At 42.4% G+C, this 26643-nt stretch overlaps 1 long non-coding RNA gene across 1 annotated transcript in view; it reads left to right on the top strand.

Annotated features, from left to right (window-relative positions):
- The first annotated feature begins 6011 nt into the window (after nucleotides 1–6011).
- LOC130273115 (uncharacterized) overlaps nucleotides 6012–26643 on the top strand; it is an 86900-nt gene continuing 66268 nt past the window's right edge. Inside the window, exon 1 of the long non-coding RNA XR_008843873.1 lies at nucleotides 6012–6212. This is a non-coding gene — a long non-coding RNA (uncharacterized LOC130273115). The remainder of the gene's footprint in view (nucleotides 6213–26643) is intronic.

Genomic DNA, 26643 nt, shown 5'->3' on the forward strand with positions numbered 1-26643 from the left:
ACCTTCACCTCCATCACATTTAGGAGGGGTAGGTCCCTTAGGATGCTCACCTAGAGGTGGGTGAAGGGATAGGAATATGTATTAGTCTGATGCCCTATTGGTACTTTCGATATTATCGTATCCTTAGTGTCCAAATATAGATTGTGTATAGTGGTTCCTAACATTATGATTGTTATTGTATGAATAATTATATATACCCGCATATCGATGTTATATAATCCACTATATTCCTTTTTAACTAGCATCCACACGTACCTCCCTTTAGAATCATGGGGCTATAAGAGAACTTTATTTTTATTACATCAGCTTATTTAAGCTCCATGTATATACGTCAATTGGTATTTCTTTATAGATGTTAAGCAGTGTTATGTGGCTGTTAGGGTGCATTCACACCACGTTTTTGTTATACAGTTCCCGTATACAGTTTCAAGTTAAAAACCATATGGAACTGTATAGAAAACTATATGCATTGTAAACTGTATGTCAAACGCATCATCCGGTTGTGTCCATTTTGCATCTCATACGGTTTTGTCCAGTTTTTTACCCGTACCCAAAACTTTAGTCTACCATGTTTCTTGGTCTGGGTGAAAAACTGTATTAAATCGTATACTTTTTTTTAAACATGGGAGTCAATGGGAACCGTACAGAACTGTATGGGCGTAAGGTTCCATCAGGTTTTCTCCATACGGTTTTTGACTTTGTACAGTTTTTTTTCTTGGAATTTCAATCAAACAAGTGAAACTTTATTCAAAATGGAGTGAAAAGTTAAAAACGTATACTTTTTTTCTTAAAAAACTGATGCAACCGGACATCATTTTTCAAACCGTATACAGTTATCAACCGTATATGGGTTAAAATTTGTACACACTTTTTGATACAGTTTAGTCAGGTTTTGAGGAATCCGTTTTTCATCAAAAACCTGATACAGGAACTGTATTGCAAAAACGTGGTGTGCATGCACCCTTAGTGTGATGCAGGAAGGATACTTACTAATCAATAGTGCATACAGCATAGAGAGACGTGGAGCGCGTCGTAGTAGTATTGGTACGCAAGCATGAGTCCTTGGTTGTCAGGGAGATATATTGAATACACCAATCAGTAGGGGATTCAGTATAGAGAGGCATGGAATGCATCGATGACACGCAAACAGGAGCCGGTTTCCCGGAAGTGACGCAGTTGGTGTACGGATCCGGGCGCGAGGAAGCACGCGCAAGGAGGAATATATAAGGAAGCTGTATCTGGGTATGGATACCGCTTATCAAGATTGATGAACGAGTGGTCACGTACAGTGAGTCTCAGCAGTGGATGTATATATATTGTTTTGCATATCTGTTGTTACTTTAGTATTGATTGTTGGGAGAAGCACTGGCCTGAGTATTATGTGTCTAATGTAGATTCAGCTGGAGATAAAGGCCTGAAAGCTTTATATAACAGCGAACATCTGGCCCTTTACATGGTTTGAATTTCTATAGGTAAGGAAGCCTTGTGTTAATAAGGTGGATAGAGGGTAATTGGTTATGAGAGGAATTAATTCCTATGTTATCCTGTGAAGTTTATAGGTTCCTTATGATTGGCTGTCACTATTCTACAGGGTGGGCCATTTATATGGATACACCTTAATAAAATGGGAATGGTTGGTGATATTAACTTCCTGTTTGTGGCACATTAGTATATGTGAGGGGGGGACTTCTCAAGATGGGTGGTGACCATGGCGGCCATTTTGAAGTCGGCCATTTTGAATCCAACAGGCTTCCAGTATCCGTAGTTTCAGGTGCTGCACATCTCGTATCTTCACAGCATAGACAATTGCCTTCAGATGACCCCATAGATAAAAGTCTAAGGGGGACAGATCGGGAGACCTTGAGGGCCATTCAACTGGCCCACGACGACCAATCCACTTTCCAGGAAACTGCTCATCTAGGAATGTTCGGACCTGACACCCATAATGTGGTGGTGCACCATCTTGCTGGAAAAACTCAGGGAACGTGCCAGCTTCAGTGCATAAAGAGGGAAACACATCAGTAGATTGGTCGTCGTGGGCCAGTTTAATGGCCCCCAAGGTCTCCCAATCTGACCCCCTTAGACTTTTATCTTTGGGGTCATCTGACAATTGTCTATGCTGTGAAGATACGAGATGTGCAGCACCTGAAACTACGGATACTGGAAGCCTGTGCTAGCATTTCTCCTGCGGTGTATATAGTAGTATATAGCAGTGTATACGGATACTGGAAGCTTGTGCTAGCATTTCTCCTGCGGTGTATATAGTAGTATATAGCAGTGTATACGGATACTGGAAGCCTGTGCTAGCATTTCTCCTGCGGTGTTGCTATCAGTGTGTGAAGAGTGGGAGAAGAGGGTTGCATTGACAATCCAACACAATGGGCAGTACATTGAACACATTTTAGAAGTGGTCAGAAACTTGTAAATAACTCATGAAAGAATAAAGTTACTTTAAAACCAAGCACATCATTGTTTTTCTTGTGAAATTCCCAATAAGTTTGATGTGTCACATGACCCTCTTCCTATTGAAAAAACTAAAGTTGGATTCAAAATGGCCGACTTCAAAATGGCCCCTATGGTCACCACCCATCTTGAAAAGTTTTCCCCCCTCACATATACTAATGTGCCACAAACAGGAAGTTAATATCACCAACCATTCCCATTTTATTAAGGTGTATCCATAGAAATGGCCCACCCTGTATATATCAGAGAATTTAGCTGACTTTAAAGTGCTATGGTAATTAAACTTGATATTAACTGGTGTCTGGATGAACCTTATATAATGGGCATTGCCGTGTGCTATCTTTATCGAGTGTTTTATAGTATATGATTCAGTGGCGTTGCTAGGGTTGGTGTCACCCGGTGCGGTAGAAAATGGTGTCACCCCCATACCTCCCCCCCCCCCCTCAGTAAGTTTTTAGCCTGTTGTGACAGACACCACTGGTGTAGCGCATTGTGAGAAATTCCAGTATAATAATCAGATATACCAGTTGCCACAGAATGGGAAAGTGTTAAAGAAGTTTTCACCATTGAAATATACAGCTCCCAGAATTACTTAAAGGGGTACTCCACTGGAAAACATTTACTTTTATATCAACTGGTGCCAGAAAGTTAAACAGATTTTTAAATTACTTCTATTTAAAATCTTAATACTTACAGTACTTATAAGCTGGTGTATGCTCCACAGGAAGTTGTGTAGTTCTTTCCAGTCTGACCACAGTGCTATTTGCTGACACCTCTGTCCATGTCAGGAACTGTCCAGAGCAGGATAGGTTTGATATGGGGATTTGCTCCTACTATGGACAGTTCTTGACATGGACAGAGGTGTCAGCACAGAGCACTGTGGTCAGACAGAAAATAAATTAAAAAGGAAAATAACTTCCTGTGAATCGCTTATAAAGCAGCTAATAAGTACTGGAAGGATTAAGATTTTTAAATAGAAGTAATTTACAAATCTGTTTAACTTTGTAGCACCAGCTGATTAAAAAAAAATGTTTTCCAGTAGAGTACCCCTTTGAGCAGTGGTGAGGTTATGCTGGGAGTTGTAGTTTCACTGACCTAACTGTAGAACTGACAAGTGACTACAGCTCTGATGTAGAGAGGAGAATGTACAATGGTATCAGTGACTACAGGTGACGTCTTCTCTATAGTGAGGAGGATACACAATGATATCAGTGACTACAGGTGACGTCTTCTCTATAGTGAGGAGAATACACAATGATTTCAGTGACTACAGGTGACGTCTTCTCTATAGTGAGGAGAATACACAATGATATCAGTGACTACAGGTGACGTCTTCTCTATAGTGTGGAGAATACACAATGATATCAGTGATTACAGGTGACGTCTTCTTTATAGTGAAGAGAATGTACAATGATATCAGTGACTACAGGTGACGTCTTCTCTATAGTGAGGAGAATACACAATGATATCAGTGATTACAGGTGACGTCTTCTTTATAGTGAAGAGAATGTACAATGATATCAGTGACTACAGGTGACGTCTTCTCTATAGTGAGGAGAATACACAATATCAGTGATTACAGGTGACGTCTTCTCTATAGTGAGGCGAATACACAATGATATCAATGACTACAGGTGACGTCTTCTCTATAGTGAGGAGAATGTACAATGATATCAGTGACTACAGGTGACGTCTTCTCTATAGTCTTTCCTTATCTAATTCGGATGGTACATACCGCCAGGACTTGTTCCAGCTAAAACTTCTCTCTGCAGAATGTGATGCCCACACGTCTCCTCACTATGTCAGCGCATTCTCATCCTCTATATGAAAACAATTATTATTATAAACCTGAGAGACACTGTATCTTCTAAATATAATACTACTATACTCTTTGATTATAAACCTTCCATACACTGTACCCTCTGAATATAATACTACCACACACTGTACATTCTGAATACCAACACATACTGTACCCTCTGAATATAAATCTGCCACATACTGTACCCCTGAATATAATACTGCCACACACTGTACCCACTGAATATAATACTACCACATACTGTACCCTCTGAATATAAATCTGCCACATACTGTGCCCTCTGAATATAAATCTGCCACATACTGTACCCTCTGAATATAAATCTGCCACATACTGTACCCTCTGAATATAAATCTGCCACATACTGTACCCCTGAATATAAATCTGCCACATACTGTACCCCTGAATATAAATCTGTCACATACTGTACCCCTGAATATAAATTTGCCACATATTGTACCCCTGAATATAATACCGCCACATCCTGTACCCTCTGAATATAATACTACCACCCACTGCGCCCTCTGAATATAATAATTAGAGATGAGCAAACTACAGTAAATTCAACTCGTCACAAACTTCTCTGCTCGGCAGATGATAACTTTTCCTGCATAAATTAGTTCAGCTTTCAGGTGCTCCCGTGGGCTGGAAAAGGTGGATACAGTCCTAGGAGACTCTTTCCTAGGAATGTATCCACCTTTCCGAGCCCACCGGAGCACCTGAAGGCTGAACTAATTTACGCAGGATAAGTCATCAACTGCCGAGCCGAGAAGTTTGTGACGAATCGAATTTACTGCAAGTTCGCTCATCTCTAATAATACTACCACAAACTGCGCCCTCTGAATATAATACTACCACAAACTGCGCCCTCTGAATATAACGTTGCCATACAGTGCACCCTCTGAATATAATACCACAACCGCAGTAACACCCCTCAACATCCGTTAGCTGATGCTATTACCACGGGAGGGGGGTATTGGTGGTGTTGCTAGTGGATGATGGGGGTGCTACTACTCAGGGGGTGTTGCTGGAGGATGATGAGGGTGCTACTAGCCATCCCCCCTGGCAGTATCATCCCCATCATCCATCGGCAGGATCATCCTCCTGGCAGGAGCACCGCCATCATCCACCATCAGGATCTGCTGATGGAGGTGCTGCTGGGGGGGGGGGGTGTTGCTGGTGGATGATGAGGGTGCTACTGCCAGGGGGGGGGAGCATTAGGTAGGCAGCAGTTCCCCCACATTAGGTAGGTCGCAGTTTCCCCACATTAGGTAGCATCTATTCCCCACATTAGGCAGCATAGATTCCCCACATTTGGTACCAGTTCCCCCACATTAGGTAGGTACCAGTTACCCTATATTAGGTAGCAATTTCCCCACATTGGGTAGCACAGATTCCCCACATTAGGTAGCACAGATTCCCCACATTAGGTAGCACAGATTGCCCACATAAGGTAGCATACACTCCCCACATAAGGTAGCATACACTCCCCACACTTGGTAGTAGTTTCCCCACATTAGGCCGCAGGTTCCCCACAATAGATTGCTGGTTATACCCCCCCCCCCCCCCACACACACACACACACAAAAAAAAACACATACAACACAGAGAGACTCACACAAATACACACACACAGTCAGAGAGACACACACTCACAGTCACACACACATGCACACAGTCACACACACACACACACACACACACAGAGTCACACAGTCACACACACACAGAGTCTCATACACACACAGAGTCTCACACACACAAACATAGATAGAGACAGACACACACACTCACCCATCCAGCGCAGCGCTCCTTCTCACCGGGCGCCGTGCGAGTGACGTAACTGACGTCCTCCTGCGCGGCCATACGGTGTGACGTCAGGCCGGCGCAGACGTGGGAGCGGAGGCCGGGCACAATGCTGGTGAAGGTGAGGGGGTGTGTGATGATGGACGGGCGCACAGTGCAGGAGAAAGAGGGGGGTTGCTGATGGACGGGCACACACAGCGCGGGGGGGGGGGGGGGGGTTGTGCTGACGGATGGGAGGCCGGTCGGGCACCGATGGGGGAGGTAGTGTCTGTGTAGCTGGGGGGGTGCGGCTACGGAGCGTCTTGGTGTCACCCCATTAGGTTGGTGTCACCCGGTGCGGGCCGCACCCCCCGCACCCGGGTCGCAACGCCACTGATATGATTTGTAATATAGGTTTATTTGCTGTACTTTCTAGTGATATCTATGAGAGTACTCCTATTGTTGTTTGGCTGTAGTGCTCATTATAAAGGGAGCGTACAGTTGGAGGTAATTTATTCATATCCATTATATGCATCTCTATATAGAGGGGGCTTTAATTATATCTCATATAATATTTCATTTTTTTCTATCCAGAACGTGATTTCAGTCAATATGAGGGTTATCATCTTTGAAAAAATGTAGATGTACTTTTAATGATGTCCATTCATTATTCATCATAAGTTCCACTATATGCTGTGTTCTCTCCATACTCTAAGGTATATCATAAGATTATTCCAATCTATGCTTGATGTGATCATTGTGGCTGATGTGCTTTGCTATGTGCTGTTTTGTTTCGTTATTATTTGTTATATGTTTTTTTCAGTTTTTTCTTTTTTATAGGAAAAAGAGAGGCATTTTGAAGCTGCCTGTCAAGCCTTTTATGATTCTACCTCTGGCATCAAACTGTTGGGATCTTGTTTCATCGGCTTGTATTGACATATCCTAGCCAATGGGAGATGGTGTTAATAATAATTGACAGAGTAATTATTAAACATATAGTGCTAGGGAGTATGAAATTAAGTGTGGAAGTGGTGACAGGTTCCCTTAAAAATCGACTAAATGGAGAAACTACCCCGTGGCACCTGTCTCCCACAGCGCTTAGCGCAACACGAGTATGTTAGAGGTAAAGCAGTCTATGAGGTAAACCAGTCTATCAGTAGCCGGTATACACTGCAATCCTTCGGGTTCCGAGTCCCGTGAACACAAGTCTTCTTAATATACAGTAAAGATAGAAACAAAGGACGTCACTCACCGGGATGCAGTGTTAAATTTCTTTATTTTCGTTGGTGCAGAAACAAAGGGTGCATGCGGACGGGCTCTTAGGGAAGCAGCTTGTCAGCCATGAGCTGGGTTACAGCTGTTGCGCGTGCGTCAAACTCGCTTTGTCAGACGCTAAAAAACCAGACCAGAAAAAACTAGCGCAATAGCAAAAACGGAAAAAAAGTAATTATGCAGTAGGATAAAAAAGGATGGACCCAATATATATAAAGGTTACACATATTTCTGGCTGCACTACTTCTTACATACGTCTACAGCTGCTAAACGTAGGTTTGAGATCTTTAATTTTGATGTCGGGCCCATGAGTCTTAACAAAATAATTCAAAATTAACACCATCAGTTATAAGCAATAAAACATATTTCTGGCTGCTCTACATCTACTTCACATTCACAGCTGCCTAATGTGGGTTTGGGATCACTCAAAATCAATACCATGAGTTATAAGCAATAACCAGATTTCGTCCACAAAAAAAAAAATATTTAAATAAAAAAGGGAACTTGTTCTGACATAAAGTTATACCTCTCGCTGACATCTGGCTGAAATACATTGTCTGGAAAAAAAAACAGCATTTAGTTTTGTAAAAAAAAAAAAAAAAAAATCTAAACTGATCCAGGCTGCGAGTGAACTGTTACGGCCAAATATGCTAGAACATAATAATAAAAGCCCTGTAATGATTTACGGCCGCGGTATTGTCTTGCTTTGCGATGGAGCTTGATTTCATGTCAGTAAAAGAGAAAATACATTGTCTCGGACATTAGATAAATGTTCCAATTTACCACCTATAAATTCGCCGAGTGTCACGGTGCAGAATACTACAGGCTACTTTAGTACATCCTGTTCACTACAGTTAATAATCTGTTTGTTTTTTGTCCATTTTCCTTTTTGACTTTCCGTGATGTAACAATAACTCACCCGCCAGTATTGGTTTACATACAGTACCGTTTCCACATGGTTGCCGTCATTTTCCAGTTGTAAATTTACACCCTCCTAAAACCGTGTCATGGACTTGTGCATGCTCCAGAGAAACAGATCCCAGATATATTTCATTTTATGAATTGTGGTTTTAGGTCCTACCTTACCAATATAAAATTGTGCAAAGTGCGTGATCCCATAGTCAATTGGTTTAATCTATTTGCAATTGAGTAATACTTTATGGAGAGGGAGGATCGCAAGAAACAGGAGCTGAAATAAAATTGTTTGTACTTTTTTAAAACATTGTAACATAGAAAAAAGAGAATTTCAGTAGAAAAAAAAACAGACATGGTCGCACATCCACAACATGCACAGTGACCAAAGACTTCTCAGGAAAAATGTAGGTCATTAGTGTACTTAATGATAATGAAGTGAAAGCCGGCCAGCCATGTCACTGCCACCTGTAAGTAGCGGGTACCTAACATACCTAGCATAAAATGACATTTTTACTTGGTCAGCACTCTACCCCTCCCCCTCAGCCCAGACCTATGTAAATTGGCAGCTGCAAAGGGCCCTATTCTTTCTGGCAGTTTCCCAGTCTTTGACTGGGAGCACATGGAAAGTGACCGTGTACACCTGTTCATACTGGTGCCACACTGGTGGGACGCCTCTGTCAGTGGGTCGTTCCCCATTTTATGCTAGGGATGTTAGGGACCCGCTACTTATAGGTGGCCGTGGCTAGCAGGCTTACACTTCACGATCATTAAGTACACTAACAACCTGTTAGTTTAATACATTTTGCTGAGAAGCCTCAGATCACTGTGCATGTTATACATGTGCGACCATGTCTGTTTCTTCTCTACTTGAATTTACGAAGAAAAAAGAGTAAGTACAATATCTGTTTTTTTTTTTTTTTTATACATACAGGGAAGGGAAAAATAACGGTCAGTTTATTTGAACAGTGACAACCAGAATAACAAAAAAAACAAAAAAAACAGAAAAACAGTTAGTGGCATACCTATGCTTTGGGGAACCCGGACCCCGGTTGGGAAACACATCTGGGGAGGGGGCGCAGGCTGCCAAAGAAGCAATAAACATCTGTTTCTTCCATTTGCAAATAATGGCACCGATTATTGTAAACTTCTCACCAAGCTGCTTGGCGATGGTCATGTAGCCCATTCCAGCCTTGTGTAGGTCTGTAATCTTGTCCAGATGCCAGATGGAGTGGAGCATTGACTCAGTGGGGAGAAGAGAGTAGACCCATGTTCATTAGGTGTTTGCTGTTGGAAAGCTGTGGCCAGCTGGCTATACAGCTTCTCCTTATAAAGATCCATTTTAGCCTCCTTCACCTTCTGGCTTTATACTGAGGGTCTTAAACGGGTAACCCGCTGCCCCAGCATTTGGAACATTTTGTTCCAAATGCTTCGAGCGGGCGGCGGGGGTCGTGACGTCACAGCCACGCCACCTCAATGCAAGTCTTTGGGAGGGGGCATGGCGGCCGTCACATCCTCTCCCATAGACTTGCATTGAGGGGGCATGGCTATGACATCACAACCCCTGCCACCCACACCCAGTGTTCTAAACGAGCGCCGGGTGCTGCACAGAGATCATGGGGGTCCCAGCTTTGGGACCCTCACGATCAGACATCTTTGGATAGGGGATAAGATGTCTAGGGGCAGAGTACCCCTTTAAGAGTATGGCTATCCAGTAATCTTTCCTTTATGCACACAATACGAGTGTCAGTTTCAGCAGGCAGTGGTGATCTAGGGATAGTTGTTGTCAGGCCTCGTGATGTTGCTCCATGTGGTTATGTAGAGACATAATTCATAAACTCTGGCCTTGGACATACCTTACTTTCTGTTTGCAGAATTGCAACAGGATTGGTGTGTCAAAATAGTGAAGAAGAAAAAGCTTTTGTAAACACTGAAAAGTTGGAAAAATTATCAAATATTCTCCCTGTTTGGGAGTTTTTGTCGCTAGCAAATGAAGAAGATGCAGTGACTTTTTCAAAGCATTTCGAAAATTCTCCCTTTTGAGAGCTGTAACTGGAAATTGTTTTCAAAATAGTGAAGAATAAATAGCTTTTGTATGAAAAGTTTAAAAGAATTATCACTTTTTTTGGGGTCTCGGGTTGTGTATGTTTTAGACTGACTAGTAGTAGCAGCAACATAGGTGGTGGACTCGTGGTAGTTGTAGCCAGCGGAAAGCAGGCAGTGGAGGACTGGTGGTATATGTAGTAGCCAACGGACAGCAGGCAGTGATGGACTGGTGTTAGTTGTAATAGCCAACGGACAGCAGGCAGTGGAGGACTGGTGGTATATGTAGTAGCCAACAGACAGCAGGCAGTGATGGACTGGTGTTAGTTGTAATAGCCAACAGACAGCAGGCAGTGGTGGACTGGTGTTAGTTGTAATAGCCAACGGACAGCAGGCAGTGATGGACTGGTGTTAGTTGTAATAGCCAACGGACAGCAGGCAGTGGAGGACTGGTGGTATATGTAGTAGCCAACAGACAGCAGGCAGTGATGGACTGGTGTTAGTTGTAATAGCCAACAGACAGCAGGCAGTGGTGGACTGGTGTTAGTTGTAATAGCCAACAGACAGCAGGCAGTGGTGGACTGGTGTTAGTTGTAATAGCCAACGGACAGCAGGCAGTGGTGGACTGGTGTTAGTTGTAGCTAGCAGATAGCAGGCAGTGGTGGACTAATCATACTTGTACCCAAGCCTTGTGATGCCGCTCCATGTGCTTATTTACAGCCATCATTCCTAAAGTTAGACCCTGGTTATGCCTTACTTTTTTTTTGCAGAGACAGCACTCTGCCTGGTTTGTTACATCTGTTAAGATAGTATTTCCACACGGCAGGACACTGTAATGAGATAGGCACACCACCACCCGCATCTGCCCCTCCTCTAACTCTTTTCTCTCAAGCCTAGAGATGCAGCAGCATTGCCGTCACCTGCTCCTGAGCTGATCAGAATAACAGGCCTACGTCTGGCCCTACATCGGCTTCACTCTTCATTAATGACATCATCATCATCACACTTCTCATCATCCCTACCACTCCTCTCAGTAAGAACTTCTGATGTCTGATCATGGGCTACTTGTTCCCCCTCAGCACATCCACCATGATGCCTTATAGTATCCTTACCACATCTACCATCACCTGTCCCACTAGTGCTCAGTCTTTGCATCCACCTCCACCACCTCAGCAACACACTCCAAGGCTGACTGCAACACAACTCCTCTCCTTGGCTATATATGTCTATTTATCTACATATATATATATATATATATATATATATATATATATATATATATATATATATATATATACAGCAACAGAAGAATGCAGCAGCACACTGCCAGCACAAGGATATAGGTGCAACATGAATATGCAGTTAAAACATGGAGAGCTATACAGCTATGGTGTAATAGATGCAAATGTGAAACTATGAAATAGTGAGGCACTTAGCTCGCAAATTTGTCTCCGCCGGCGGTCAAATAGCTTGGACCGTCCCACCGCGATAAGGTAGCCTCCTGGGACGGACCCTACTCTGTGAATATGCCTCTGTGTGAACAGTTCAGTAAGCATGGCAGGATCTGGAACATCCAAGCCACCTTATATACACACCTGATAGAGGTGGGTGGGGTGCAAGGCCAACATGGAGGTAGCCACTCCCCCGTATGTGCAATACAGACAAAGAATAAGTCAGCCAGCACTTTAGTTGATACCAAACTATTATATGGACCTGGCCTACAGGTGCACGCTACTAGGCTAGATATACAGCAACAGAAGAATGCAGCAGCACACTGCCAGCACAAGGATATAGGTGCAACATGAATATGCAGTTAAAACATGGAGAGCTATACAGCTATGGTGTAATAGATGCAAATGTGAAACTATGAAATAGTGAGGCACTTAGCTCGCAAATTTGTCTCCGCCGGCGGTCAAATAGCTTGGACCGTCCCACCGCGATAAGGTAGCCTCCTGGGACGGACCCTACTCTGTGAATATGCCTCTGTGTGAACAGTTCAGTAAGCATGGCAGGATCTGGAACATCCAAGCCACCTTATATACACACCTGATAGAGGTGGGTGGGGTGCAAGGCCAACATGGAGGTAGCCACTCCCCCGTATGTGCAATACAGACAAAGAATAAGTCAGCCAGCACTTTAGTTGATACCAAACTATTATATGGACCTGGCCTACAGGTGCACGCTACTAGGCTAGATATACAGCAACAGAAGAATGCAGCAGCACACTGCCAGCACAAGGATATAGGTGCAACATGAATATGCAGTTAAAACATGGAGAGCTATACAGCTATGGTGTAATAGATGCAAATGTGAAACTATGAAATAGTGAGGCACTTAGCTCGCAAATTTGTCTCCGCCGGCGGTCAAATAGCTTGGACCGTCCCACCGCGATAAGGTAGCCTCCTGGGACGGACCCTACTCTGTGAATATGCCTCTGTGTGAACAGTTCAGTAAGCATGGCAGGATCTGGAACATCCAAGCCACCTTATATACACACCTGATAGAGGTGGGTGGGGTGCAAGGCCAACATGGAGGTAGCCACTCCCCCGTATGTGCAATACAGACAAAGAATAAGTCAGCCAGCACTTTAGTTGATACCAAACTATTATATGGACCTGGCCTACAGGTGCACGCTACTAGGCTAGATATACAGCAACAGAAGAATGCAGCAGCACACTGCCAGCACAAGGATATAGGTGCAACATGAATATGCAGTTAAAACATGGAGAGCTATACAGCTATGGTGTAATAGATGCAAATGTGAAACTATGAAATAGTGAGGCACTTAGCTCGCAAATTTGTCTCCGCCGGCGGTCAAATAGCTTGGACCGTCCCACCGCGATAAGGTAGCCTCCTGGGACGGACCCTACTCTGTGAATATGCCTCTGTGTGAACAGTTCAGTAAGCATGGCAGGATCTGGAACATCCAAGCCACCTTATATACACACCTGATAGAGGTGGGTGGGGTGCAAGGCCAACATGGAGGTAGCCACTCCTCCGTATGTGCAATACAGACAAAGAATAAGTCAGCCAGCACTTTAGTTGATACCAAACTATTATATGGACCTGGCCTACAGGTGCACGCTACTAGGCTAGATATACAGCAACAGAAGAATGCAGCAGCACACTGCCAGCACATATATATATATATATATATACAGTGGTCCCTCAAGTTACAATATTAATTGGTTCCAGGACGACCATTGTATGTTGAAACCATTGTATGTTGAGACCATAACTCTATGGAAACCTGGTAATTGGTTCTGGAGCCACCAAAATGTCATCCAAAAATAGGAAAAGGTGAGGATTACAGAAAAATAAGTAGATAACTAATACAGATAAAGCAATTCCATACATATAAAAGTAAGAAAGCTGCTGGAAGCTGTAAATCACTGTCTATGTCAGTGTTTCCCAACCAGGGTGCCTCCAGCTGTTGCAAAACTACAACTCCCAGCATGCCCGGACAGCCAACGGCTGTCCGGGCATGCTGGGAGTTGTAGTTTTGCAACAGCTGGAGGCACCCTGGTTGGGAAACAATGGTTCATGTAGAGGACAGAAGCTTCTTCAGGGTCCTATACAGTACACACAGTGTTCCACATGGAGCCGCCCTTACTTGGTGTCCAAAGGAGCAGCTAACCCTGGCACAGGTAAGGAGTAGTACAGAACTTGTAGTTCCTGCCTGTACTGTAGGGGGCGCTACCAGACAGCCATTCGGTGCTTGTACTTCAGTAATAGAGGTGATTTACCAGTAAAATGCCAATTCTGATTGGTCAGTTCTTCCAGTTGTGACACGTTTCACAGATCTGGACTGTCTGTACATTGTACGTTGAGTCTGGTTTCAAGTTACAATGATCCAGAAAGACCATTGTATGTTGAAACTATTGTATGTTGAGGCCATTGTAAGTTGAGGGATCACTGTATATATATATATATATAGTTTGGATCAATAGTGCTGGCCAATTTATCCTTTGGTTGTATTATACATACGAGGGAGTGGCTACCTCCATGTTGGCTCCTGCACCCCACCCACCTCTATTAGGTGTATATAAGGGGCCTTGGATGTTTCAGACCTTGCATGCCTGCTGTACTGTTCACACAGAGGCATATACACAGTGTAGGAATCGTCCCAGAATGAGGTCACCTTACCGTGGTGGGACGGTCCACGCTATTTGGCGCCAAATTTGCAAGCAAAGTACCTCATATTTTCATAGTTTCATATCTTCATTTATTGCATTACAGCTGTATAGCTCTTCATGTTCTATCTATATACTCAAGTTTTATCTATATACTCATGTTTCATCTGTATCTTTGTGCTAGCAGTGTGCTGCTGTATTCTCCTGTTGCTGTATATTTAGCCCAGCAGCCTGCATCTGCAAGCCAGGTTTTTACAATAGTTTGGATCAATAGTGCTGGCCAATTTATCCTTTGGTTGTGTGTATATATATATATATATATATATATATATATATATATATTATAATGGGGTGGAGAAAAGCAGGTGGACAAGTCTGTATGTTTGGCCCCTAGGCTGAAATTTGCCTGCCAGCCTCTGCTCACTAACCAGGTTCATTTGAAGCAAGATAAGTTTCTTAGTTAATCTACTTTGTATACAGAACTATGTTTTTTTCTTTGCTGTACAAACTATCAATACCAGTCTCTATCAATACCAGTCTCTATCAATACCAGTCTCTATCAATACCAGTCTCTATCAATACCAGTCTCTTTGATGTAGTTTGGAGTGGAAATTCCTGTACTAGTTATGGCATTAATTTGTATTTTACAAAGCGTAGAACACAACCCCACATCAAAGCTTCATATCTGCTTTGCGTTTCTTTGGTTCCCTGAACATCTTCAAATAAAAAAGACCTCCACAGAACATGTTCTAATGTTTTCTCATCATGTTGTATATAGTGAGGTGACCTGAGAATGTATGCACATAAGTCTGACTGCATATGCACAAAAATGTTCATGGCTATTGTATCTATCATAAAAATGGGCCAGAGATGAGTTTGTCATTTGACACAGTTAGTTGTGATTAGAGGTGAGCGAACTTACAGTAAATTCGATTCGTCACGAACTTCTCGGCTCGGCAGTTGATGCCTTATCCTGCATAAATTAGTTCAGCTTTCAGGTGCTCCGGTGGGCTGGAATAGGTGGATGCTGTCCTAGGAAAGAGTCTCCTAGGACTGTATCCACCTTTTCCAGCCCACGGGAGCACCTGAAAGCTGAACTAATTTATGCAGGAAAAGTCATCAACTGCCGAGCCGAGAAGTTCGTGACGAATCGAATTTACTGTAAGTTCGCTCATTTCTAGTTGTGATATCACAATGTGTTATTTATGATTGTCTGCTGTGCTGGGTCTCTTCGTCCAATCACTGCAGTCTGATAGGACAGGAGTGAGCACAGTGGAGTGCTAGTCCCGCCCTCATTTCATGGACTTTGTCCCTGCCTGTACTTCAGCTGTGACAAAGATTATGCTGCAGCTGGACAGGATTATGTTCTGAATGGCACGGGGATGGACCCCTTTAAGTCACAATTTCTTTAAAAAGGAGATTAAAAAATGTATTAAGTATATTAAAAAAGTTAATGTTTTGCCGAGCTGTACAACATATGTAAAGTTTTGTAATCTGATAGTGCCCATTAAAAATTAGAGGAGTACTCCGGTGGAAAAAAATAAATTTCATATCAACTGGTGGCAGAACATTGTACAGATTTGTAAATTACTTCTATGAAAATGTTTTCATCCTTCCAGTACTCATCAGCTGCTGTATGCTCCAGAGGAAGTTGTGTAATTATTTTCTGTCTGACCACAGTGCTCTCTGCGGACACCTCTGTCTGTCTCAGGAACTGTCCGGAGTAGCAGCAAATCCCTATAGCAAACCTTTCCTGCTCCGGACAGTTCCGAACATGGACAGAGATGTCAGCAGAGAGCACTGTGGTCAAACTTACATACAGCACCTGATAAGTACTGGAAGGATTAAGATGTTTTAAATAGAAGTAATTTACAAATGTGTTTAAAGGGGTATTCCAGGCAAAACTGGCTCCAGAAAGTGAAACAGATTTGTAAATTACTTCTATAAAAAAAATCTTAATCCTTCCAATAGTTATTAGCTTCTGAAGTTTTCTGTCTAACTGCTCAATGATGATGTCACGTCCCGGGAGCTGTGCATGATGGGAGAATATCCCTTGCATGATGGGAAAATATCCCCATAGGAGCTGGACAGCTCCCGGGACGTGAGTCATCAGAAAGCAGTTAGACAGAAAACAGCAACTCAACTTCAGAAGCTAATAACTATTGGAAGAATTAAGATTTTTTAATAGAAATAATTTACAAATCTGTTTAACTTTCTGGAGCCAGTTGATATATATAAAAAAAAAAGTTTTTGCCTGGAATACCCCTTTAAATTTCTAGAACCAGTTGATTAGAAAAAAAATATATGTTTTCCCCTGGAGTACCCCTTTAACAACCTAAAAATAGAAATAAGCAGCCATTTCCCAATAAAACTGACAGGTTTTAAAAGGAGAAGATATCCAATGTTCACTGCTTTAAAGCCCAAGCGAAATGTAGAAGAAAAGTTTTCGAAAACCATTTAAACATCCCATTAACCGGATTAACATATATTAGAGTCAGCCGCAAATGTTCGCTGGCAGCTCATTTGGCTGATCTGAGGTTCTCAATCCCTCTGTTTGTGGTTTGCTAGAAAACTGTAAATCTATCAGTATACAATAAAATGGATAGTCCTATTAGAACTTGAATTCTTTGCAACAGATTGTAACTTTACAACAGTGGTCTCCAAATTGTGGCCCTCCAGATGTTGCAAAACTACGACTCCCAGTGTGCCCGGACAGCCAACGGCTGTCCGGGCACGCTGGGAGTTGTAGTTTTGCAACATCTGGAGGGCCACAGTTTGGAAACCATTGTCCTATAAGAATAAACTCATCATGCAAAAGGGTTATCTCAAGATTATCCACAGAATAAGTATCTAGTGGAGTTTAGAACCACTGGGACCCCCACCTTTGACATAAACAGGGGTTCCCAAGTGCCTCTGTATAAACAGATCTGCAGTCAAGTACTGTATGTGCACTGCTACATTCAGACCCTGGGACTGTATTGATAGCATAGTACAGTAATCCCTGACTAAGGTCCACATGACCAAAACCCGTCAGATCCTACATGATCCCAACTATGCCTTAATATGTTTATGTTGTAATAAAGGATAACACTATATGGGACCCATCCAGCTTGAACTCTTCTTGTTCTTCCTGGTTGTGGGATCCTGGTCAATGCCATCCATGCTGGATTCTGTTCCTGTATAAATATTAGGATAAGAGCAAAGCATTTGGCTACCTTCGACCGTCTCATAGAGTTTAAATGGAACAGCAATGTACATATCCCAATATTTATTTTAAAACCAATGTAGGGGATGTACTTGTATGTTAAGAGTAAAAAAAAAAAAAATATATATATATATATATATATATATATAGTCCAAATAGCAGATGTGGAAGTGGCACAATGAAGACAACCAGCGGGTGCTCGGCGAGCCCAAGCCCAGACCACAGGCTTCCAAATTTGTAAGTTTCCAAAAAAGGCAAGAAGAGGCACTCCAGCATTCAAAGTGAAAAAGTAGTGCTTTTTATTAACCCATCATATCAGCAACGTTTCAACCCTCTCAAGCTTGAAAAAGACCCCATTGAGAGGGTTGAAACGTTGCTGATATGATGGGTGAATAAAAAGCACTACTTTTTCACTTTGAATGCTGGAGTGCCGCTTCTTGCCTTTTTTTGGATACTGATATATATACATATATATATATATATATATATATATATATATATAGGCAAAAAGCAAACTTGTAGAGCAGCACATCAAGTCCTAAGTGTGGGTGGTGTACGCAGCAGGGTGACTCTGGTCAAGGTCCAATGTACAGAAAAAAGTAAGCTGGATTCAAAGTGAGGTGTTTATTCCATGTCAATACAAAGCAAGCGTATATATATATATATATATATATATATATATATATATATAAAAGGATGTTATGTTATCCCCCTAAAGGATGGGGATAACATTTCTGATTGCGGGGTTTCTGGCCATGAGGACCCCCGCTATCTCCAGGCCAGTGCTGCGGCGTTACAGTCACATAAACCTGGGGCATCCATGATCGTGACGTCACATCACGCCCCCTCAATTCATTTCTATGGGAGGGAGCTTGATGGCCAGTACACAGCTGTCACGCCTCCATCCATAGACATGAATGGAGGTGGCGTGGTGCACCGGATGACTGGGGTGCTGCGGCAGAGATTGTGGGGGTCCCCAGCAGCTGGACCCCCGCGATCAGACATGTTATCCCCTATCCTTTGGATAGGGGATAGCATGTCTAGCAGCAGAGTACCCCTTTAAGAACAAGCTATAGCCACGAGCCCAGCTCAGGAGCACAAATTTCGCCAAATCTGGCTCACCTTCTGCTCTTGAGTGTGAAACCCCATACAGAGCAGGGATTCCCATCATTTTGACAGTAGTCCATACCTGTACAGTAAACAGTAGTGTGCAAAGTACCACTGTTTACTGTATGGCTCATAAGTGGCGATACTATGTAAGTGGCGATACTATGCACCAGCCCCATTAAGTGTAGAACCTGCACGTTTGCTAAATCTGTTGCGTGAAATCCACTGATAACTCACTAAGGCCCCTTTCACAGTACCGTCATGACAGCCACCAGGGTCGCTGGGAGAATAGCGGGAGAAAAAATAGTGCTTGCACCGTCTGAAAATACCGTCTCTCTGAAAATAGCAGCGCCCGACGGACCCCATTGACTATAATGGGGTCCATCGGGACCCGTTATTGCCTGTTGTGCTCCGTCAAACTCCCCCCTCCCCCCCCCCAAAAAAAAGGGAGTTTGATGGTCGTAATTGACAGGGCGCAACGGTAGTGTGAATGTAGCCTAAGTGTAAAGGGCATGTAGTGCCTGGATAAATACTGCATACTAAATAAAGATAAATAATACATACAATGTCCAGATAATTTCATGCCCTATCAAGATAAATAGTTTTATTATGTATACAAATTAATATTGTACAAAGTTTCCAGACAAATAGTGAACACAGCAATCAGAATAATAGTGTAATTCAGCACACAGAAAAATAGTGCACACAAATAGAGATAAAGCGGTACTCCGCTGCTCAACGTTTGGAACAAACTTTTTCCTAATGCTGGAGCTGGTGCCGGGAGCTCGTTATGTCATAGCCCCGCCCCCTCATGACGTCACACCCCACCCCCTCAATGCAAATCAATGGGAGGGGCGTGACAGCTATCACACCCCCTCCCATAGACTTGCATTGAGGGGGCGGGGCGTAACATCAGGAGGGGGCAGGACTATGTCGTCACAAGCTCCCGACACCGACTCCAGCGTTCGGAACAGTTTGTTTCAAACGCTGAGCAGTGAAGTACCCCTTTAATGCAACATATGCAACCATCAAAAAGTTATATACAGTAAAAAAAAAAAAAAATAATAATAATAATATATATATATATAGGGAAATATGCAAATCAGCTCATTACATCACCTTCTCAGGCGATGTTCCCTGGTATCAGCTTAGCTCCAGTTATGGAATATAAAAAGCTAATCAGTATTAATGCCAAACCAGAACTCTCTCTCCAGAAGGAAAGAGGGACCCATCTGCAGACAGCCCCTCGTCAAGAACCCCGAAACAGCTGTCTGCAGATGGGTCCCTCTTTCCTACTGGAGAGAGAGTTCTGGCTTGGCATTAATCCCGATTAGCTTTTTATATTCCATAACTGGAGCTAAGCTGATACCAGGGAACTTCGCCTGAGAAGGTGATGTAATGAGCTGATTTGCATATTCCCCTACCCAGAATGCCTGCGGAGTGCTTAGGGGCCCTTGAAAGCTCCGTCACACCATGAGTGGTGAACTCGCCCTGAGTTAAATACTCATCCCGTTTATATATATATATATATATATATATATATATATATATATATATATATATAAGAAAATGAAATACATATTTATGTCTGAACGTAAAAAATACTAAAATAAATGACTTGTTTCGCTGATGTGGGTTGCGTTGGCAGCCATGCTACAGTGGTTGGCTGGAGATAAAATCCAATTCCTACTGTGACGAAATATCACTTTGATAACTCCGGCCCAAATTGTTTTCACTTGTGTTCCCTTCATAGTTTGTGAGGTTTACGCACTGCCTGGGGGATCTCTAAATAAACCATATTCAACCATATTACTTTATTTCATTCTTAAAGGGGATGTATCTCCTAGATCATTTTATTGCTTTTAGCCCAATACTGAAACATATACTTTTTTGTAATCTGTTCAATGTTCTGATTGTAATTTTTTATCCCCATCTTTAAGTATTTTATTATAGGGGCGGCCATACTTTCTGAGCTGCTTGGAACAGCATTTAATAGACTGGAGGGGGGGGGGGGGAGTGGTTGTGACCATTGCCCATTGTGAATAGCCTGACCTGAAGGGAAAAAAAACAGCAGCTTTGAAACTTTTTGGGGGCTTCTGTATCTACGTAGTGTACTTTCTGGTAAAAATGACTCATTATCTTTATTTCATAGGTTTATTTGATTACAATGATACCCAATATATTGGTTTTGTTTTGTTTTACTACCTTTAAAAATCTATAGCTTTTTGTATGATAATTAGTATGCTTAAAGGGGTATTCCACTGCTCAGCATTTGGAACAAAATGTTCTAAATGCTTAGAGCCGGCAGCTTGTGACATCATAGCCCAGCCCCTCATGATATCACACCCCATCCCCTTCAATGCAAGTCTATGGGAGGGGCATGGCAGCTGCCACGCCCCCTCCCATAGACTTGCATTGAGGGGGCGGGGTGTGACATCATGAGGGGCAGGGCTATGATGTCATGAGCTCCCGGCGCCGTCTCTAAGCATTCGGAACATTTTGTTCCAAACGCTGAGCAGAGGAGTACCCCTTTAAAATTGTCCTCTTCTGACCCCTATAACTTTTTTATTTTTTCGTATATTTATTTTATGTTATATTATATTTCGTATAGGGCTAATTTTTTGCACTGTGATCTGTAGTTTTTATTAGTCCGATTTTTATTTTGATGCGACTTTTTGGTATAGGAAGAGACCAAAATTCATCACTTTGGTATCGACCGTGAGGTTTCATAAACATTGATCTTTTAATAGTTTTGACATTTCCACACATGAAGATACCTAATATGTTTATTTCTGTTTACATTATTATAATTTTTTTAATGGGCAAATGGGGGAATCAAATGTTTATTAGTGAAGGGGCTTATTCACATGTATTACCTTATTTTTTAACATTTTATTCACTATTTTGTAGTGATAATAGGGGACTATTACATGTAAGCTTTCGATTGCATAGACTGAACAATGTTATCCCATAGCATAGCATAGCATTGGACAGTTTCAGGGCATATGTTTACAGTAGATATTAGTATAGAAAGTAAAATGTAAAATAAGAAACACATATCATTAGAAATTCTTAATATGTTTCAAGGGGTGTCTGAACGATAAAACAAAAGTATTTTAAGCCCAGTTACAATTCAGCCAAAGGACACCAGCCGTAAACCAGAGAGACCCCATTAGAGTAAATAGGGGCCTCTTGTAATCTGTTGGTTCCTGTCACGCAGTGGACTGTCTGGTTCAGTTGACCACTCATGAATGAAATTTGCAACAGAGGCCTTGCAGATGTAAATCTAGCAATATCTGAATGGGAAAAAAATCTAAAGCAGAGCCCCACTTTATGACACCGGTGCTTTATGCTCTGACTGTAGAAAATTATTGCAACAGCTATTCCTGTGCCGGACTATTCTGTTTCTTATACAAGAAGATGTAAATCTAGGCTTAGGCTGCATTCACATGTCGTTTTTACAATACGGGTGCCGGATCCCGCTGGGGGAGGGGCAAACCAGGCTCTCACGTACCCCAGCCGGACCAGCGCTGAACTCCATTTACTTTAATGAGCCAACCGGAGTCAAATGGTGACTCCAGTTGGCTCATTCTTGACCCGTATCCGGTTTTGTGACCGGACCTAAAACCGTAGTATACTACGGTTTTAGGTCCGGTCAGGAAACCGCATACGGGTCAAAAATGAGCCAACCGGTTCGCCCCTCTCCCAGCCGGATCCGGCACCCGTAATGTAAAAACGAGATGTGAATGCAGCCTAAGCTTGATTTTGATATGTGTGGGGAAACTGTAGTATTTGGAGGACACCCATGTAACCAAGAGGCAGACATTAAAGGGGTTATCCAGGAAAAAACTTTTTTTTATACATCAACTGGCTCCAGAAAGTTAAACAGATTTGTATATTACTTCTATTAAAAAATCTTAATCCTTTCAGTACTTATGAGCTTCTGAAGTTAAGGTTGTTCTTTTCTGTCTAAGTGCTCTCTGATGACACGTGTCTCGGGAACCGCCCAGTTTAGAAGCAAATCCCCATAGCAAACCTCTTCTAAACTGGGTGGTTCCCAAGACAGGTGTCATCAGAGAGCACTGAGAAAGAAAAGAACAACCTTAACTTCAGAAGCTCATAAGTACTGAAAGGATTAAGATTTTTTAATAGAAGTACTTTACAAATCTGTTTAACTTTCTGGAGCCAGTTGATATATCAAAAAAAGTTTTTTTTCCTGGATAACCCCTTTAAACTCTACTCAGGTGTTTCCTTTGGATAAACTTAAACCAACTGCTAAGTATTGAGCCAGCGTGTCAAACGGACAGATATACAGTCATGTGAAAAGTAAGAACACCCCATTATTTAAAAAATAAAATAAAAATAAGCATACAGTCAAACAAAAGGATTAGATGGCATTTACAGTTTATTTCAGACCTCCGATGCCATGGCCCATGGTAGCTGTGGCTTATGGCTTCAACTTTTAGAGTCTCAAGCAATGAATCCCCTATTAAGATGCAGATACTGTATCTAGTTAAGAAGAAGACTGAGCTTATAGAATAGTAACTTCATCTTCTATTTGTCTAAAGGTGCTGGGGCGGCTGTGGAAGGAACACAGTTAAAAATACAGTTTAGATTATATAAAAAGCACCAGCCAGCATCACTTTATAAAAGCCCAATCTTGTCAAACAAATCGACTTACTTTTCTGAAGAAGTGAGTAAGATGTTGGACAGAGGGTTGGCAGTGCATGGAATATATTTCATTTTTTTTTTGTGCTTGACACTGTGCCTCAGGCACTTAATATATAAGGTAAAGAGTAGACTGTGTCTAAAAGAACAGTTGGTAAATGGATAGAAAGTTGGCTAAAAGAACGGGCTTAGAGGGTTGTGGTAAACTGTTCATACATTATCTGGACTAATGTTATAAGTGCTATACCTCGGGGCACTGTAATGGGACCAATGCTGGTTCATTTGTGTATTAAAGATTCGGACAAATTATTCTCCTTGTGTCTTCATATGACACAAAATAATAAAAAATGGAACAAACAGTTACAATATTCTGATAAATATCCCATAAAGTTCAGTCAACACAATATCACAGCAGAACACTCCAGAAGCTTTAGTTGCGTAACAATTACTGGGTGTTCACTCATAGACAGAGTGTATATTTGCTTTGTGACAGGGGGTCAGGAGATCATGTTGTTGTTAATGGGGCACTCCACTGCTCAGCATTTGGAACAAAATGTTCTGAATGCTGGAGCCGGTGTTGGGAGCTCGTGACGTCATAGCCCCACCCCCTCATGTCACGCCCTGCCCCCTCGATGCAAGTCTATGGGAGGGGGCGTGACAACTGTCACGCCCCCTCCCATAGACTTGCAACGAGGGGGCGGGCATGACATCATGAGAGGGCAGGGTTATGACGTCACGAGCTCCCGACACCGGCTCCAGCGTTCGGAACAGTTTGTTCCAAGCGCTGAGCAGTGGAGTACCCCTTTAGGAACTGGTAATCTCACAAAATAGCATGGGTATGATTGTTTGCATGGAATTTACTGGAATTTTCACAAAAATTTTCATTTATATAAATTAAACAATTATGTATATATAAGGGACAAAATGACACCAGCTCAGCTCAACTTAACCCACAAAAGACAGGGCTCCATCTAGTTTAAGGGACCACAGGGATATAGGTGGACCCCCCCCCCCCCCCCACAAACCCCTTTACTCATATCACCAAACTTTAATATGAAGGCAGCTCATCAGCTATTACAGAATGTTTACTGATCCAGAGGAAACAAATCAACACCTCAATGTTCAGGGCACTGACTGCTTTTTCCTAAGGCGACATATTTCCATGTATTCCCCTAATTCATTCCTGTATCACAACCTTGTTAATCTCTAGTCAGACATATTTTATAACGTATCTTTAGCTGTTAAGTCTCTTTACACTGGCCCATATCCCTTTGGGTATAGTTTACTGCTTGTCCTTCTATCTGTTCTCCTATAAGGCTGATAGTCTTTAGTTTGGCAGAGGGGAACCCAGGACAACTTTCCTACTAAATGAACTGTTAGGATAAATAAAAAAAAATGTCACCTAAGGCTCGAGTCCTCAGTGCTTTTTTATTTTTTTTTGTAGTTAATTTTACAGAGTATCATGAAATGCTATATGTTAGTTAGGCAGTGTTCATGTTACATTTGCATTCTATGTTTTCCATACATTAGTAACAAACGTTGCTCAAACCTCTGATTTATTAATATATGGTCATTGTTAAGGCACCAGACTCCGTAAAATAGCTGTCAGCTGAATGATCATTTGGCTAACAGTTATTGGATCGGGAAGAAAGTAGTCACCAGACAGAAGATTATTTCCTTTAAAGCGCAATTGTCATGGAATTTTAGTGTAATAACCTGCACACAGCCTTTGTACTGTATGCAGGTGTTGTATACAGCAATATTTTTACCTCATATTTGCAGGCTTTCGTGACGCTAAAAAGTGTTTTTATTCAAAGCCACTGACGGTTGGATAGGCGTGGTGTGAGGTACGCGATGCCCCGCCGCCCCCAAGCCGCCCCCACACCGCTCCCACACACCCATTTTGTATCTCAGTGCTGGGACCGCTGTGTGATTGACACACAGGTCCCAGCGCATGCGCCCTTCAACTAATGTAAAGTGCGCGCTGCTGCGTGTTATCCAGCAAGCGCTCGCTCCTCCAACGAGCGCTAGCTCCCGCCGCCGATGTCCTCCTCAATGTGCCAGCGCAGGGTTAGGTGCAGAGAGCGCGGGAGCGAGTGCTTGCTGGATAACACTCAGCAGCGCGCACGTTACATTAGTTGAAGGGCGCATGCGCTGGGACCTTTGTGTCAATCACACAGCGGTCCCAGCACTGAAATACAAAATGGGAGTGTGGGGGGGGCGGGGCATCGTGTACCTCGCACCACGCCTATCCGACCGTCAGTGGCTTTGAATAAAAGCACTTTTTAGCATCACGAAAGCCTGCAAATATGAGGTAAAAATATTGCTGTACACAACACCTGCATACAGTACAAAGGCTGTGTGCAGGTTATTACACTAAAATTTCTTGACAGTTGCGCTTTAAGAACAAACGGTCCTGGCATTGAAATTAAACAGGTCTGACCCTTCTCCCCTCCAACTTCAACAGTCAGAACATCCAATAAGGTTTGGCCAAGTTTGCTCTTATCTCTATGGGCACCTTTGGGGGAAAATCCTCTTTTAGGGTATGTTCACACAAGGGAGATAGTCTGCAGATTTTCCAGATTGTATTCATATCTAGTGTATATTACAGTAACAGCAAAGTGAATGGGATTTTTTTAGAAATCTTGTCCACACACAGCGAAAAATGTGTACAAAATCTGCACAGAAATTGACATGTGGTACAGATTTTAAATCTGTAGCATGGAAGCTTGGGCTGTTGAAATACCCTAGATTTAGTGCGGGTTATATAATCTGCACAAAATCTACAGTTGCTGTGGAAATGCTGCAGATCCCTGGGGTAAAAAAAAAAAATATATATATATATATATATATATATTTATTTATTTTTTAACCCTTTCCTATCCCATAATGTATAGTCACCTCATAGGTTGGGATAAAGGAAGTACGTTGTGAGCTAAAGAGCTGGGCGAGCTCCATACCCCACGGGTGCCAGCTGCTATTATTATTAGTAGCATTATTTATTTTTATAGCGCCCTTGGTTCCAATCTGGAGCTAATACCTGCCACTAATGACCACATTGGTCGTGGGAAAAGTTAGGGTTGTGTATAAAGTGGGGCCCAATTTTGAGGTTTTCTATTGAGCAGCATGTTTTCTATGTAAGGCCCTGATATGACATGTCCGATAATTCCAGGAGCTGTAAGAATTAAATGCTCCATCTTAACTTCTGTGGATTATAGTGGCACCATACAGTG

The sequence above is a fragment of the Hyla sarda genome, chromosome 5, assembly GCF_029499605.1.
Source record: "Hyla sarda isolate aHylSar1 chromosome 5, aHylSar1.hap1, whole genome shotgun sequence".
NCBI classification, from domain to species: domain Eukaryota; kingdom Metazoa; phylum Chordata; class Amphibia; order Anura; family Hylidae; genus Hyla; species Hyla sarda.